The 15,947-nt window shown below is 33.0% G+C and overlaps 1 protein-coding gene across 2 annotated transcripts in view; it reads left to right on the top strand.

Annotated features, from left to right (window-relative positions):
* Nucleotides 1–15,947, top strand: part of MSRA (methionine sulfoxide reductase A) — a 527,887-nt gene that overhangs the window by 53,337 nt on the left and 458,603 nt on the right. Inside the window, exons 1-2 of one of the 2 annotated variants that reach the window (XM_051975734.1) lie at nucleotides 6,221–6,615; nucleotides 6,817–6,892. The exons of the other annotated variant lie outside the window; for it this stretch is intronic. The gene's annotated coding sequence lies outside the window, so the exon portion shown is untranslated. Of the gene's footprint in view, nucleotides 1–6,220; nucleotides 6,616–6,816; nucleotides 6,893–15,947 lie in introns of those variants that run through there. 2 annotated transcript variants of the gene reach the window in all.

The following is a 15,947-nucleotide window of genomic DNA, read 5'->3' as shown; positions in this document are numbered from 1 at the left end:
TTTTAACTTCTCTGAGCCTCAGTTTTCTACTTTGTAGAACAGAAATAATAATACCAGTAGGTATCATGATTTAGGTCCTAGCTGTACCAGAATGGAGCTGGGTTTGAGCAAGTCACCTTACTGGGTTTTTGTTTTTGTCTGTAAAATAAGAGAATGATAAGGTACTTTCTAGCATCAGCATTCAGTGATTCTGTGATTCTCAGAATGATTCAATAGAACATGTCCATTCTCTAATTACTGTCCAAGTTACAAACTTCTCTTATATAATATTCTCTTGATATAAGTTTATATTCATGATTTCCATTGACTAAAAGATGTGTTCACAAGGAAATAAAACAAATTATCTATATGGATAGATTCTACTCCTCCCTTCATACACATCATGTAATGATGAATAGAGGACTGGAATTAAAAACAGACATGATCAAAGAAACCTAGATTCAAATCTCACCTCTTGATACTTAACAGTTTGTGATCATGAGCAAGTCACTTAATCCCTCTGAGACCCAGGGAATCTGCCTAGTCTGAAAATTAGGTAGACAAGTGACAATCTGATTTGGTGGAAGAAATACCAGTATTACTGGTCCTTGACATATTTGAGATAATAACTCTGCTTATGCAAATCATTTAAAAAATGTTATAAAGATCTAAAGATAACTTTTTTTGAGTTTTCAATGATTATAATCCATATTCAGCCTGAGACTCTTGCTGAATCTTCCTTTTTATGACCTCCAACAACTTAGTTACTTATGGAATCATAAAAATAGAGCATGAGGGGACTTAATTGAGAAAATGGGTCCACAGTGAGATAAAATGATTTGTCCAGGTGGAAATGTGAAAGCCTGAATTTGAATCTTGATATTTTTACTCTAAATTCAATGTTCTTTTAAATATTATAGCCATTTTTGAAGGTAGATGATTTGGAATATTCAAAGTCAATCATGCATGGGTTTAATTTCTGTCCTGTTCTCTTTGCTATTCTACAGGTAGATTATAGATTCAGAGTTGGAAGGACTAAAAGAAGTATGAGGAAACAGGATTAGAGAAAAGTTGTTTACCTAAGGTCCCAAGTAGCAGGACCAGGATTCATATTCAGGACCCTTCAGTTTAAATTCTGCTTTCTTTCAACTGCAGCTCACCTGAAACCTTTCTCCTGTAAGGCAAGAACTTTATCTTCCAACTTGATCTCAGGATGATTTGGGAAATGGAAGAGTGGAAGATGGGGTGGAGAGAAGGAGAGTAAAGTTCAGTCAACATTTTCGGAACACTTTTGTTATTTATCATGAAAATTAAATTTCAAATCATTAGGGGGAAGAAAAGAAGATAATTGAACAGCAAATGGACTTTTAAATATTCTTTTGTCTTGCATAGTAATAATAAAACACATTTTTCTACAATGCTTTAAAATTTGCAAAGTACTTTAACTCAGAACAACTTTGTGAGTTATGTAGACACCAAGAAATAGTAATTATCCTTCATTCACTTTCTTCATTCCAAAAGAATAAAGTAACATTTCAGGAAATAACAAATGACATGTAGGCCAAATTCTGTTACAATAAATTTATCTATCCATGTTCATTTGTATAGTTTTCTTTACAGTAGCAATCTCCAGGAAGCACTGCAACTTTTTGTTACATGCTACTTCTGGAATGTACCAGCCTTTAACTCAGAGGGACTCTCAGAGCAGTTTTTAATTAATTAATTTTTATACTTTATCTTATTGTTTATGTATTTTGTTTTTACAGTAATGACATGAAACCTGCTTCTGGGAAGCTTATCCTTCCTCTTTAAAAGACTCCCTTAGCTCTTGACTCATACATAAAGACAGGGCTCAGACTTTGAGAACCTGATCCTCCAAAAGAGGGTTCAATCTCCTTTTTGTTGTCTCCTGATCTTTATGTATTCCATCTTGGAGTTGCAGGGAAAATAACTCAAAGCTTAGGTTTGTCTGATGTCTAGAGCTCTCCTAAAAAGGAGAAAGTCCTTAATGTACAGTGTGAGTCAGGTAGGCTCAACAGATTTACTCCAATATCCAGAGCCAGAATTTTCCTTACCTACACCTATTTCATATATATATGTATATATATATATATATATAATATATATATATACTATTGCTAGTTTTCATATTTTTTTTTCCTATTTCCTTGCAACAAATTGCTCCCCTTTAACAAAGATTAAAAAAGAGAAAAAAAAAAAAAGCAATTCAATAAAAGAAACCACCATCATATGCCTGGCAAAAAATTTAATATCTCATACCCATAGTCTCACATTTCTCTCACTCCTCATGAAAAAAGGAAGGGATTTTTTTTACTTTTTTCTAAAGTCAAACTGGGTCATTTTAATTGTAAGCACTATTTCATTTAATTTGCTATTTTTCTCTTTATCTCCTTTGTCATAGTTAATGTATGTATAATTTTCCTGGTTTTGCTTTCTTCAGTCTACATCAGCTAATTTGAATTTTCTCATGCTTCTCTGAATTTCTTATGTATATTATTTCTTATGCTGCAACAATTTTTCATTACATTTACATATCAGAATTTGTTTAGCCATTCCCCATCCTATGAATATCTGCTTTGTTTTTAGACCTTTGTTATTATAAAAAGTACTGCTAGGAAGATTTTGATGTATATAATATCTTTCTTTCTTTCATAGTATACATACCTAGCAGTAAACTCTCTGGGACAAAAAAGTTTGTTTTGGTAATCCTTGATTCCTCACTCTTGCCCTACCACATCCAATCTATTACCAAGGCATACCAATTTAATCTTTGTATCTCATCTCCAATATGCTCTCTTCTCTTCTCTGACACTGTCATCCACTCTAATGAAGACCCCAAACACCTTTTGGCTGGATCATTGCAATAGCCTACTTGGAGGTCTGCTTGTCTCTACTCTCTCCCTCTTTAAATCATCCTCTATTTAGCCACCAAAGTGATTTTCCTAAAGTGCAGGTCTGGCCATGTTGCCTCCCTACTCAATAAACTCTAGTGGTTCCCTGCTGCCTGCAGAAGCAAGTACAAAATATTCTGTTTGACATCCATGGTCCTTCATAGAGCTCAGTTTCCTGCTACCTTTCCAGTCTTCTTTACTTCCTGCCATGTAGTCTTCAGTCGACTGACACTGGCTTGATTGCTATTCCACAAACTAGTCACTCCATCAAAAGATTCTGGCTATTTTTCCAGAGTTTCCTTTATGTTTTTCCTCCTCATCTCCATTGGCTGAATTATCTGGCTTCTTTTAACTCCCAACTAAAATTGCATCTCCTCTAGGAAATCTTTTCTAACCCCTTCTAATTCTATGCCTTTCATCTTTTAATTATTTCCTATTTATCCTTGTTATATATTTGGTTTGTATATATTTGTTTGTTGCCTCTTTCATTGAATTGTAAACTCTTTGAGAACAGGGACTGCCTTTTGCCTCTATGTAGTTCCAGAACTTCCCACAATACCTAGTACATAGTATACTTGATAAATGTTTATTGATTGATTGATGTAATTCTTTTTTTTCCTGAAAAATTTTATATTTTTTTCCAATTACATATGAAAACAATTTTTTTAAACATTCATTTAAAAATTTTCCATTGCAAATTCTCTCCTTCCATTGTATCCTCCCTCCTTGAGAAAGCAAACTTATTTGACAGGGATTATACATGGCAAAATATATTTCCATATTATTCATGTTGAGAAAGAAAACACAGAGATTGATATAATTCCTAATTGCTTTTCAAAATGTTTGGATGAATTCAAAACTTACCAACAGTGTAATAGTGCCTTTTTGATGTTTTGAAGCCCCTCCATTGATTATTTTCATCTTTTGTTATCTTTGGCATTTTGCATGTCTAATATAAAACTTTTAAGATATAAGGATAGAAATAACCTAAAGTGTAAGGAAAGTGGTTGTAGAGAAGAAATTTTGGGCAATAGTTCCTTCTTTTGTTTTTTAACTGATAATGTAAAATCAGAACATTTTGATTGCTATTACGAATGTTCTTTCCAAAGTTACCAATGATGTCTTTGTGGCCACAGCTGATGACGTCAGTCCTCTCATCCTTCTTGACTTCACATTCTCACACCTGGTCATACATACTCTTTTTACATTCCACTGATTCTGAATTCCTATAGATCATCACCCAAATCCTATTCCTACCACCTACTTCTTCAATCCCATCCTCATTAATCCTGCCACCTAAAAACTTTACTCAGCTCTTCTACTCTGCCTTTTGAAGTGCCTGATCCGAAGGCAACAAATTTTTCTTTATTTTAAATCTTTTTCTTTCCTAAATCTTTTCAGCTACTATTATTGAAATCTGGCTTTCCTAAAATGACACCTTGCTGCACCTTCATTCAATTTTTTAGTAAATGAAGAGAATGGGTTGGAACAAAGAGAAATTTATTTATCAGTTTTTGACATGTTTTGTTTGAGATGCTTTCAGGACACCCAGTTTGAGATGTCCAAAGATGTACCAAACAATTTGGTAACAGTTGGCCTGAAGCTCAGGAGAGATATTAGGAAAGGATATATAGACCAGATAGTTGACTACAGAGAGATAATAATTAAACCCAAGGGAGCTGGTGAAATTGTCCACATATGAAAATATACAGTAAAAAATAGAAGACTCAGAAGAGGAGCTTGGGGGCACCCTTGATGATTAATGGGTGTGCCATGGCTGAAGAAATCAACAGAGGATTCTGAGAAGGCATTAGATATGTAGGAAGAGAAGAACCAAAAGGGATCAGTGGTAGAAAAAATCTAGAGAGGAGTGAGGGATTATGAAATTCTATAAAGTTATGATATTAGAATTTTGTAGTTGGACTCTTTAGTCAGATATGCATTTTATAGATAAGGAAGTTGTGGTCTATTAAGTTCATTGACTTTGACTAGAGTTTTACAATGAGCTAGTGGCAAGGCTGAATTTGTACTCAAATCTCCTGATTTTCTACCCACTAGGTATTCTTTCCTATGTATTGAGTTTGCCTTTTGGATGAAGGTAATGGATTTTTTTTTTTTCAGGAGGAAATGAGTACAGATAAAATTTCTATGCCCGAGATAAAGAATAGATAGTTTCCTCCAGCTGATGGGCTGTAAAAGAAGTACTATCTATTGACCTGTTTAAGTAAATGTAAGAATGTGATATAGAGTAATAATAATAATAAAATTATGATAAAATAATAGGATATAATAGGATGCTTATCTGGAAAGGTCTTTAAAGTTCCCCTATTTTAACAGTCTTTTATTTTTATCTCATCTTACATAGAGAACTCAAACATAGAGGTCAAATGACCATTCCAAGGTCATTCAGCCAGGAAGTATTTGAGCAAAGATTCAAGTGTGTATTTAGTCTTACTCCAAATCCTAACCCAATTTAATTTAAAATTCCAAATCTATAAAAGTCTCTATGGGAATACTTTATCATATTAAAAAAAATCTTTGATTTTTTTTTTTTATGAGGAATTTCTGTTTTTGAAAATAAGTCCTTTCCCCTTTTCCCTCTTTGCCCTCCCTTCTCTTTTACTTGCAATAATTGGTATTTTGAAGATTAGACATAGCTACAGCTTTGATATTTGATTACCTTTAAGACTTGACATTCTGATCAGAATCACCTAACTTTGCAGCAAAATTTTCAGAAGATAAAATATGATTATATGTATATGCTTCCATTTCTGTTCTTCCCAGGATTCTTTGCAGTAGGACAAGGAAAGCCAAGTATTATAAAAAGAAATACAGTATGTGGTACGTACTTATTAAAGTTATATACATCCCCTCTCCCAGAAGACTCTTGATTTACTGCAGGTTGTGCAAATGTCGCATATGGGCATTTCTAGAGAACAGATTCCTTATCGCTGAACAGTGAATGGCTTCCGATATTCCATGATTGCTTCAGGAAAATGTTTATAGTGATTACGAAAGGTAGGATACCATGAAATCTGTAAGGTGATTTGGCAGGAGAAGAGGCTGTTGGTGCCAGGATTTGGTTACTAAACCACGGTTTCCTGTTTTTAAATATATTAATTGATCCGCAAAGGGCATCTTTTGGAAACAAGAATTCAGACAGACTGGCACAGGTTGGAGCTCCGCCAAGCCTGCTCGGGAAGGTTGCCATACTGGGAGCAAAAGAGAGTGAGAGAGAGAGAGAGAGAGAGAGAGAGAGAGAGAGAGAGGGAGAGAGCTGAGGAAAGAAAAAAAAAGGCAAGACTTGGCACAGCTCAGTCAAATCAGCTTCTTTTGTCTGCTTTCTCGGCTTGAGCTTGAGGAAAGAAACCGTCCTGGGGCACAGAAAAACCCAGAACTTTTTGGTTTTCAAACTTAGAAGGCTTTTTAAGTCTCTTGGGCTATTTAAAAAGTGGTGGTACATACAATTCCGGTCAGTCACCAGTATTAAGGGAAATAAGAAGCTTTTCAAATGAAGCTTCCACAATGTCCACACATTTGGGAAATGTTGCATTTGGTTTTTGCAGGTATGATTACATTGTAAGGGAGACAGGATTAATTTAGAAGATGGCAAGGCAAATTTCCAAATTAAAGGGAGAATCTTAATTTTCGACAAAAAAGTTTGCTCATCAGCCCAAACCTGCTTTCAAATCAAATCAGGCATCCTTCGGAATGTATTCAGAACGTAAGTTTTCAGATCTTCTTTTCTTTTCTTTTTTTGCCCGTTAAAGAAATTAACTTTTTCAAGGAGCATCTCCAAGATTTTATACAACTCAGCCAAGAACTAAGAGTAAAAGTTGTTTTATCCAAGTATTTAAGAAAATGTTTTCTTAAAGCAACAGCTTTTATTTTTGATGCTTCATGCTGTCCTAACTACATTCCCCAGCAATTAGTGACAACACTGAAGACCAGAAAGGCAAGCTGAAGACACCCAGACTACGCCTGAAGGGCAAACCAGAAATGTGAGCATTGTCATTTTTTTTTTTTTTTTTTGTCTCTGCTCTAAAACATTTTTTTTTTTTTTTTTTGGGGAGGTGGGGTAGTGTATAATGTATAAAAGATGGGTAACATTAGTGAATTATCTATGCGAGGGGGAAATTTTCAAAGGTAATGTTTCGGATGTTAAAAGAAATGACTGAGTGGAGAATTGAAATTTGAAATGTTTATAATGGATAAGCAAACCAGTATGTAGCGAACTGTGTTTGAATTAAGTAATGGAAAAAGATTCCATGATTTTCAGTTGATTAAATTTAATTAAGAAATTGTTGCATTGTGGACTTCTGTTGAAATTTTAGAGAGATCAAAGGACCATTCATTTTCTTTGAAAAATTATCTAAATTCTCAGTGAAATAGGCACTTCATTTTGAATTTTACAATAGCAAATATTGCCCAATAGGCCTGATTATAGTTAGATTATACAACTTTTGCTCTTGAAAACAATATTATTGTAAGGGATAATACTTGTAAGCTGTAAGCCATGTATTTTTATGAACCATTTTCACTTTCATTAAGTTTTCTGCTATTTTAGGAGATGATTTGATTCATTTGGATATGCAATTTTATGATTTCTATAAAAATATATTTTCCTTTTCATTGTATGTGTTAGAAGAGGAGAAAATCAAGGACATTCAAATCATCACTACTCATTCACAACTATAGAAAAGATTGTACAAAACTACATGCTTTTGTTTTGATCTTATTTGTGGATCCTTGGACAAAAGAAAAAGGCTTTGTGTACATGTACCTATAGCGACACATTGTAGAACTTAGATCACAGGCATCTTTTAAATAATTTTCTAGCATGACAATAATATATCAACAAGCATAATGACATTTACTATATGAATTTTATTTGAAAATGGGAAAACTAAAACAAATTTTTGAGTTAAGATTGTAAGTTTTATTATTAAGCCATTTTATTCATCAACATTTTAATCTTCAAAAAAAATTTCACTTATTAGTTTATGTGGATTGGCAAAATACTATCTTTTATTGTGTAAGCTGCTTAATACAGTATTAATCATGTTTGTTAAAATGGATGCCTGGAAAGAAAAAGACACACCGATACTCCCTGGAAAAGGAAGTGTTTGTGTGATCTCTGTTTTTCTTTCTGAATTAGCCATTTTACAGCTCATTTCTTTACCAAAACAGTTAACATGTCACAGATTTATAAAAGAAGATATGAAAGCAAATAAGCTTTCTATCAGAACTATATATCTTATGATTTTATCTAATTATTTAGATCTTTGGGTCTAGATACCTTTTAAAAAGCAGAATAAAATTTTTTATTATTTGTTAATGCCAAATTGAAAAACTTTCTCTTTATATTGAAATGGCCTTTGAGAACTTACTTCACTATTTCTTTAGAAAAAACTAAGATTTTTGAATAGGAATAACTTTATAATTCTAAATTTATATTCATATTTCACCCCACAGAAAGCAATATAGTCAAAGGTACATTTAAAATTGATAATTTCAAAAGACAATTTAAAATTTTAATTGTTTTAATTATTACTCTGATTACATTTTTATCATATTCTTTTTACTTTCATTTTATCAAAAAAATAAATATTTTGCTTTTTAACGTTTCTTACTATTACCATTGTTGTATTATCTTCGGCCTACATGTTAAGGAATCTAAAAATGAATTTCGCTACCACCAAAATACTTCATGTAACTGTATCTGGGAGAAACAAACTTCTCCAACTCAGTTTTTGTGTTGGTTTGTTTTTGTTTTTTACAAGCGGTAAATTAGGCTGATGGTTTTGTACAATAAGGTGAATTTTGGTTTATATACGATATACTTCTTTTCTCTTTGGCAATGCATTTCACTTATGTACTGAAATTTCAAATTTTCTGAATATTTTAGGCATAGTTTAGATACTTCTGAGCTTTTATTAGGTGCTTGGATATTAATAATTTGATTTTAAATAAGCATTTTCTTAAATGTGTTCATATTTTAAACTGCACAACATCTTACAATCTCACTGTTAACTGACGGAAATAAATTGGGAGTTAAGTGATATTTGGTCTGTTATTAAGTTACTTTTAGGTATATAAAAATTACAAATAAATCCATCATTTTACATAATAACGTGAATATTTTAGAATTACAGCAGTGTATTTGTTCATTCATTCGACAAATATTTTATCATTCCTTGTAAGAGCTGGCATTCTACTCAATCATGTATCTTAGATGGCAAAGAAGAGCACAAGCTAAATAAGGAGTAGCATTGAAAGAAAAGTATAAAAGATTAGGTAGAAACGTGTAGTCTTGATATGAAGGTTTTTTTAAAATAAATGAAAAACTTTTAAAAATAGTCTTATTTTTTATATATTATGTAAATATTAAAGTCCAATTTTTATTCATTAGTCGTTTAATACACTAAGTAAGGTCAGAGCTGGGTAGAGACATTTGTGTGCCTGAAATTTGAAAATTGTCTTGCTTTGCATTTGAAATTTGCGCTCCCTACAGTATGTTACTGTCCACCAGAAGCTTTGAGCCTTCATTGTAACTTGTACAGCTTGACTGTCACCATAAATAATTACTATTGTATCACTGAGAAATTTTCTGTCATTGAAAATATGGGCTTTTATAAAAACTAAATTGAAAATGTAGAAGAGACCATAGTCATATTGTTGTTTGTCTTCCTGCTGTTTTCATGGTCATTAAGTTTCATTTCTATAAATTGCCCTCTTAGAATCTGTAAAATTAAGCAACAGTAATTCTAAACTCTTTAAGAAATAAGTTATATAGAAAAGATTGAATCAACCTTAATATGCTGCTTTTCCCCTACTTCTGCTGGGTCTTATGGAATTTTGGGATATGGGATAAATCAAGCTATGCTGATGGCTTTAATTGAACAGAGAATTATTTTTGTTTTTCTAGCCAGAGATTGCTTATATGGTGCAGAGGAGACCAATGCTGAACATTTGTGTATTTTAGAATTTATATTATCTAGGCTCATTGAGAAAACATTTAAATGGTGGATTTAAGGAGCCAGCCAACATAATTTTTATAACCCTAAATCTTTTATAATTCTTGGGTTTTTTTTTTTTTTTCATTTTCCTTGTCTTCTATAAGGTCACTAATGACATATAATCTCAAATCAGATGATTTGTTCTCAGTTTTCATTCTCCTTAATCTTTCTGCAGCATTTGGTTTTGTTAACCACTCCCTTTTTCCTTTTGCTTCTCTTGGTCCTCCTACTTCTAGGCAATTTTTCTGTTGTCTTGTATTCTTATTCTCATTTCAACCTCTAAGTGCTGGCATGTCTCAAGGTTCCCTTTTTTCCTGTATTTACTCTTGCCTTTGGTGATTTAATTTATTCCTATGATTTTAATTATTATCTCCATATTTTTACATCATTGTCTGTATATACCTATGCTTATGTCCTTGTCCATGCCCATGTCTGTGTCTGTCTCTATATATATGTATATGTAAATACATATATATATATATTTTTTTTTTCTGCAACTTCTTTGATACTTCTCTCTTTGTCTCTCTGACTTTGTCTCTGTGTCTCTATCTCTGTCTTTTCCATCTCCATGGGAATCTTTCTTTTGACACAAGTCACATATTTCCAAATATCTATTGAACTTGGACATCTTCTCAAAGCCTCAAAGGCAATGTGATGAAAACTGAATGAATAATTTCCTGTCTTCCCTATTTTTGTTGAATGTATTTACTATTTTTTTAGTTGTCTAGGCTTAGGAACAGAATCTTTTTGTTTTTTTCCTCAATCAATAAGCATTTCTTAAAACACTTATGTGTCAGGCACTGTGCTAAACACTTAGAATAATAAGAATGGTTAAAAAAAAAGGTTCTTGATTTCAAGGAGCTCATATTCTAATTTTAACATAAGTAGAAAAATACATATAGTTCCATATTCTTAAAGAGAAGAAATGCTATAGAAAGCTCATGGGAGATTATTTCCAAAGAACAGTATAATTTAATTAGCCATGCAGTAATAATGTTCTTATCTCCCAAATTCTATAATTAGAAAAATTAAAAAAGAACAGGGGGAAAATGGAGTTATGTTTGGTAACAACTTATTGAAAAAAATAAAAATAGTAAGTTTGAGTTTCAACAACTGAAAGCATTGGACTGGCATGATTTGAATATGTATTTAAGAAAATAAAACTGAACAATTATTTATCTTGTATTCAATTCAATTCAACAAATTTTTAGCAAAATTCTATTATGTTCAAGGTATTATGTAAGGCACTGGGAACTCAAAATAAAATAGTTTATACCTTGAGGGTTCTACTAAGATAATATGACATTTATCATTTTTTCCGCACTGAATTTATGAGAAAGGGACCACAAATTTGGAGGTAGAAGGGAACATTTAGTCTATCCTCCTCATTATAAGTGAAAAAACTAAGGCCCATTTAAATTAATTGACTGACCCAAATAAAACACAGGTAGAAAGTGGAAAGCTGGGATTTAAACCGAGGTCCTCTGACTTTGGATTAAACACTCTTTACATTATACCATGTTGTCTTATTCTAGTGCATTTACAGAGAAGTATAAAGGAATGTTGTGATGAACTTGTGGTATCCTTGTAAGTTAAAAAATAAAGCAAGTTCAGTCCTTGTTCAGAGATAAGCATATAAAATCCATCTTATTGTTCTGATTTGGTTTTTCATGGTCTTCATTAAACTTTCCATGTAACACCCATACCATAATGGTGTAAGTATGAATAAAGTCACAAAGGCAGAAATAACCATGGTCTTACTCATAGTACAGTGAGGAAACCAGCCTGGAAGGAATGTTAATATGAGGGAGTTAGGTTTGAATAATTTGGAATTTGTCTTGAGGATAGAGAAGCCATACTAAAGGTATCTAAATGGGGAAGTGACATGATGAAAATAAAAATTTAAGAATAATCCCTTGAAGGGAGAATAAGGCATGAGAATTAAAACAGAAAAGTTAAAACATCATTATAGTGATTTTGGTATACAGTGACAATGACCTACTATGGTAAGAGCAATGAAAATGAGATAGGTTTAAAAAAAAAGTTCATTTTAGTAAATATTACTGTGAAAATTGATTAAAAAAACAGCATTTAGATCTAGAAAAGACCTTTGATATCATCTAATTAAATCTTCTCATTTTTACAATTGAGAAAACAGACTCAAAATAAGTGTTATTTATTATATACAAAGATGAAAAACAGCATATATGTTATTCTCAGGGAGCTTACAGTCTAATGACTGTGAAGTGGGGAAATCTAATATTGCAACTTGACTCTAGACTGTATGACTTTGCTTATCCCATCTTATATTTTTGCATGGTACTGACCCAGTTTTGTCAGACATGTTACAATGCTAGTGGTACATTCTCAATGATGTCAACTGCTTTTCTTTTTACCCAGTCTGAAGCTTCAGTGATCAATAGAGAATTTTTATCATGATTGAAGATGAAAATCACTTTTATTTTTTATGTACTACAATTTTCTTAGTGTGGATAAAAAGCATTCTTTGTGACTTAGGTATAAAGTCTGAAGATTGTTGAAGGTTCTGTTCTGAGCCACAGAGTTGGGACTAGAGCAGGGCAGTGGTAGAAAAGCACAAATGACTCCTCACAGTAGGTTAAGGGTAAAACAATGTCTGGCCCCAGTGCTTTGGGAAGTAGGGGAAATTCTCACCATGAGATGATTCTTATTTGGGCTTGTTACTCTGTATGGCCACTAAGGTCCCTTTTAATACAGAGATTATGATGAAGTGATGTGTAGAGCCACTCTGTTAGCACAGACAACTATGGCACTTGTTCCTGATAAGCGACTATTGTACAGGTGGTCTCTACTCAAGAGACAGCAGTATTGTAAGCTAACAAATTATCTTTTCTCACTTGTCTAGAAAATAGGGTTAGACAAAGGAGTATGATGAGGTAAAGTTGGTGCTTCCTGAAGGACTTCATATTAGATGGTTCAATTGCCACTTATATATAGATGAATCCAAAACTAAGTGCTTAATCCTATCTCTGTACCTTTTCTGTAGTTTATGTTCCACTTATGCTCTAGTTTTGAAACTGTTGAAATTGAGCTTTTTCTGAAACTGGCTTTTCTGCCTTATTTTTCCATTATAATTAATAGCACCATCATCCTCCTAGTCCTCAGACGCATTTTTGGAGATATTTTGACTTCTTTCTTTCTGGTGCTCTCTAGAACACCAGGGCTGCTTCCAGCCTGGTCCCTGTTGCCATCATTCATGGAAAGGAACAACTTTGGAACACTTTCCTCAGTAACTCACCAGCCACTGAGCAGCTGCTACAGTTGGATATATAAATCCAAAGACTTTGAAAACATCAGTGGCACCCTTTTTGCAACCCCTCCTAGCCATCATTTCAGAAAGTAACCTTGTAAATGCTACTGTCGGTGCTGTGATCCAAGTTAGCAATCATAGCTATTGAAGATGTAGAAAAATAAAGTTCTCTCCACACAAGTCTTTGATGTTGCCAAATAGGATTTTATCAGTGGAAATATTAAAGAAAATGCATGACCATCAACTTTTCTCTTGTACTTTTAAGAACCATAAAGCCTTTCCCTTTGACTTGCTGTTGAAATCTTCTATAGTCATTGTCTCCATCACTAGAATGTGAGCTCTTTGAGAGCAGGAAAAGTTTGTTTATCTGTTTGAATCTCTAATAATTAACACTGTTTTACACATTCTAGTCCTTTAATAAAGATTTTTTTTGCTTATTTCTTCTTTCAATTTCTGTAGCTTCCCTTTTAGTTTGGGTTTTTAATGCTTAATATTTAGACTTGTAGCAATCTTTGACTTTCTTTCATTTCCTTTATACAATTAACTAGAATAACCTTCCTCAAAACTTAAATCTTTGGGACATGCTAGTTGAGGAAACAGTTGTTCTCTGCTATAGAACTGCTATAGTAGAGCCTACTTAAGTAGCTTCCCTTTATCTTATCAGATCTTAATTCTACTCGGCTGGTTAGGACTCATTAGATATATCTGTATCTATTTAGATAGATAAATAGCTTTTTATTTTACAAAATACATGCAATGCAAAGAGAGTTTTTAACATCCACGCTTGCAAAATCTTGTGTTCCAAATTTTTCTCTCTCCCTCCCCACCTCTTATTTTCCCTAGATGGTGAATAATCCAATGTAGGTTAAACATGTGCAATTCTTCTAAACATATTTCCACTTTTATCAAGCTAGTCAAGAAAAAATCAGATCAAAAGGGGAAAAAAAAGAAGGAAAAAACCCAAATAAACAAACAAAAAACCCAAGAAAAGTGAAAATACTATATTGGGATCCACATGCAGTTTCTATAGTTCATTTTCTAGATGTAGATGGCTCTTTCCATCACAAGTCTATTGAAATTGCCTTGAATCACCTCATTGCTGAAAAGATCCAAGTTCATCATAGTTGATCATCACATAATCTTGTTGCTGTGTACAATGTTCTTTTGGTTCAGCTCCCTTCACTTAGCATAAGTTCATGTAAGTCTTTCTGGCTTTTCTGAACTCATCCTGCTGATCATTTCTTCTAGAACAATAATATTCCTCCAGTTCCTTGCTACTACAAAAAGGGCTGCTACAAACATTTTTGCACATGTGGGACTTTTCTCTTTTTTATGATCTTTGGGATACAGACCCATTAGAGACACTTCTGGATCAAAGGCTATGCCCAGTTTTATGGTCTTTTGGGGATAGTTCCAAATTGTTCTTCAGAATAGTTGGAAATTCAATACTCCACCAACAATGTATTAATGGCCCAGTTTTCCCACATAACCTCCAACATTTTTCATTATCTTTTTAGGACACATTTATTTAAGTGTCCAAGGGAGAGTACCCAGGATTGTGTGAAGTCTGAAAATTATGTCTAGGAGGTGTTTATTTTGTAGAAGAGAAGACAAAGGGGAGACATTAGTTATCTTAAAACATCTATGTAGAAGAGGGAATGTTTTTATTTTCTGTTGTTCTGTCTAGAGGGTAAAAATAGATCATAGAGCAGCAGATCTAATCTTTACTTAAATCATAACTGTCAAATCATTAGACTTGTCTATCCTTGGAATATCTTGCTTCTTAAAATAGTGAGCTCATTGTCACTGATAATATTCAAGCAGATATGAGATTACCGTCTTTTAGGGATACTGTAGAAGATAATAAATTCACATTTATTTAATACTTTATGGTTTGTAAAATACTTTTCTCACAACAATCTTGTGAATTAGATTTTACAATGTCAATATTATGATGTCCATTTTGCTGATGAGGACTTAAGTTCAGCGATTAAGTGGAATACAGCTATTAAATGGATGAGCCTAGGGCCTTTACCCTACTCAATTTCCAGGATGATTCTTTTTTAACTACATTATGCTGCCCTTGAACTGTTTGGGATATTGGGTGTGGAGTACATTTTGCCTGTTTAGATAGATGAAGTTTGTCTTCATTGGAACAATACTTTCTAATTCTTGTTTTATTGAAGATTTTAAACACTAAGAAAGAATCATCTCTCTTTCTTTTTTTTTTTTAAATAAAGGTCAGTGGCAAGAGACTTGGCTTTGGATATAGAAAATTTAGTCAAAATTGTGCCTTTGGTGCCCATTGATTGGGTGACTCTGGAAAAGTTAATTAACCTCCCTTGTCTTCCTTGTTTTTTATCCGTCAAATTAAACACGTTGGAATAAATTGTCTCAGAGGTCTTTTTTTTGCCTCTATAGCTGTGATCTGGTTTCCCCAGGATATCCTCCATGATAATGGCAGATTCCTTTGATGAGTATTCGTGTGCCTGTTTTATGCCTTGCTTGATACTGATAACCAGAAGATCATTGACCCACATTTTCTCTGTGGTTGCATCTATCATGGAATCTTATATGTTCTTAGAATTTGCATGAGAATTTCTTTGTTGGATGAAAATCTTAAAAGGCTGCATTTTGTCCTATTAAACAAAGAGCTTTTTTTTTTCGATCAAGACAAAGAAAACACGTTGTACAGTGGTTTTGTTTCTTTATCTTTTATTTATTCTAACTTTGATTTGTGATTTCTTT

Source organism: Antechinus flavipes, chromosome 2 (assembly GCF_016432865.1).
Source record: "Antechinus flavipes isolate AdamAnt ecotype Samford, QLD, Australia chromosome 2, AdamAnt_v2, whole genome shotgun sequence".
In the NCBI taxonomy this organism is placed as follows: domain Eukaryota; kingdom Metazoa; phylum Chordata; class Mammalia; order Dasyuromorphia; family Dasyuridae; genus Antechinus; species Antechinus flavipes.
The sequence above is the reverse complement of the archived record's forward strand: the minus strand, read 5'-3'. Positions and strand labels throughout refer to the sequence as shown.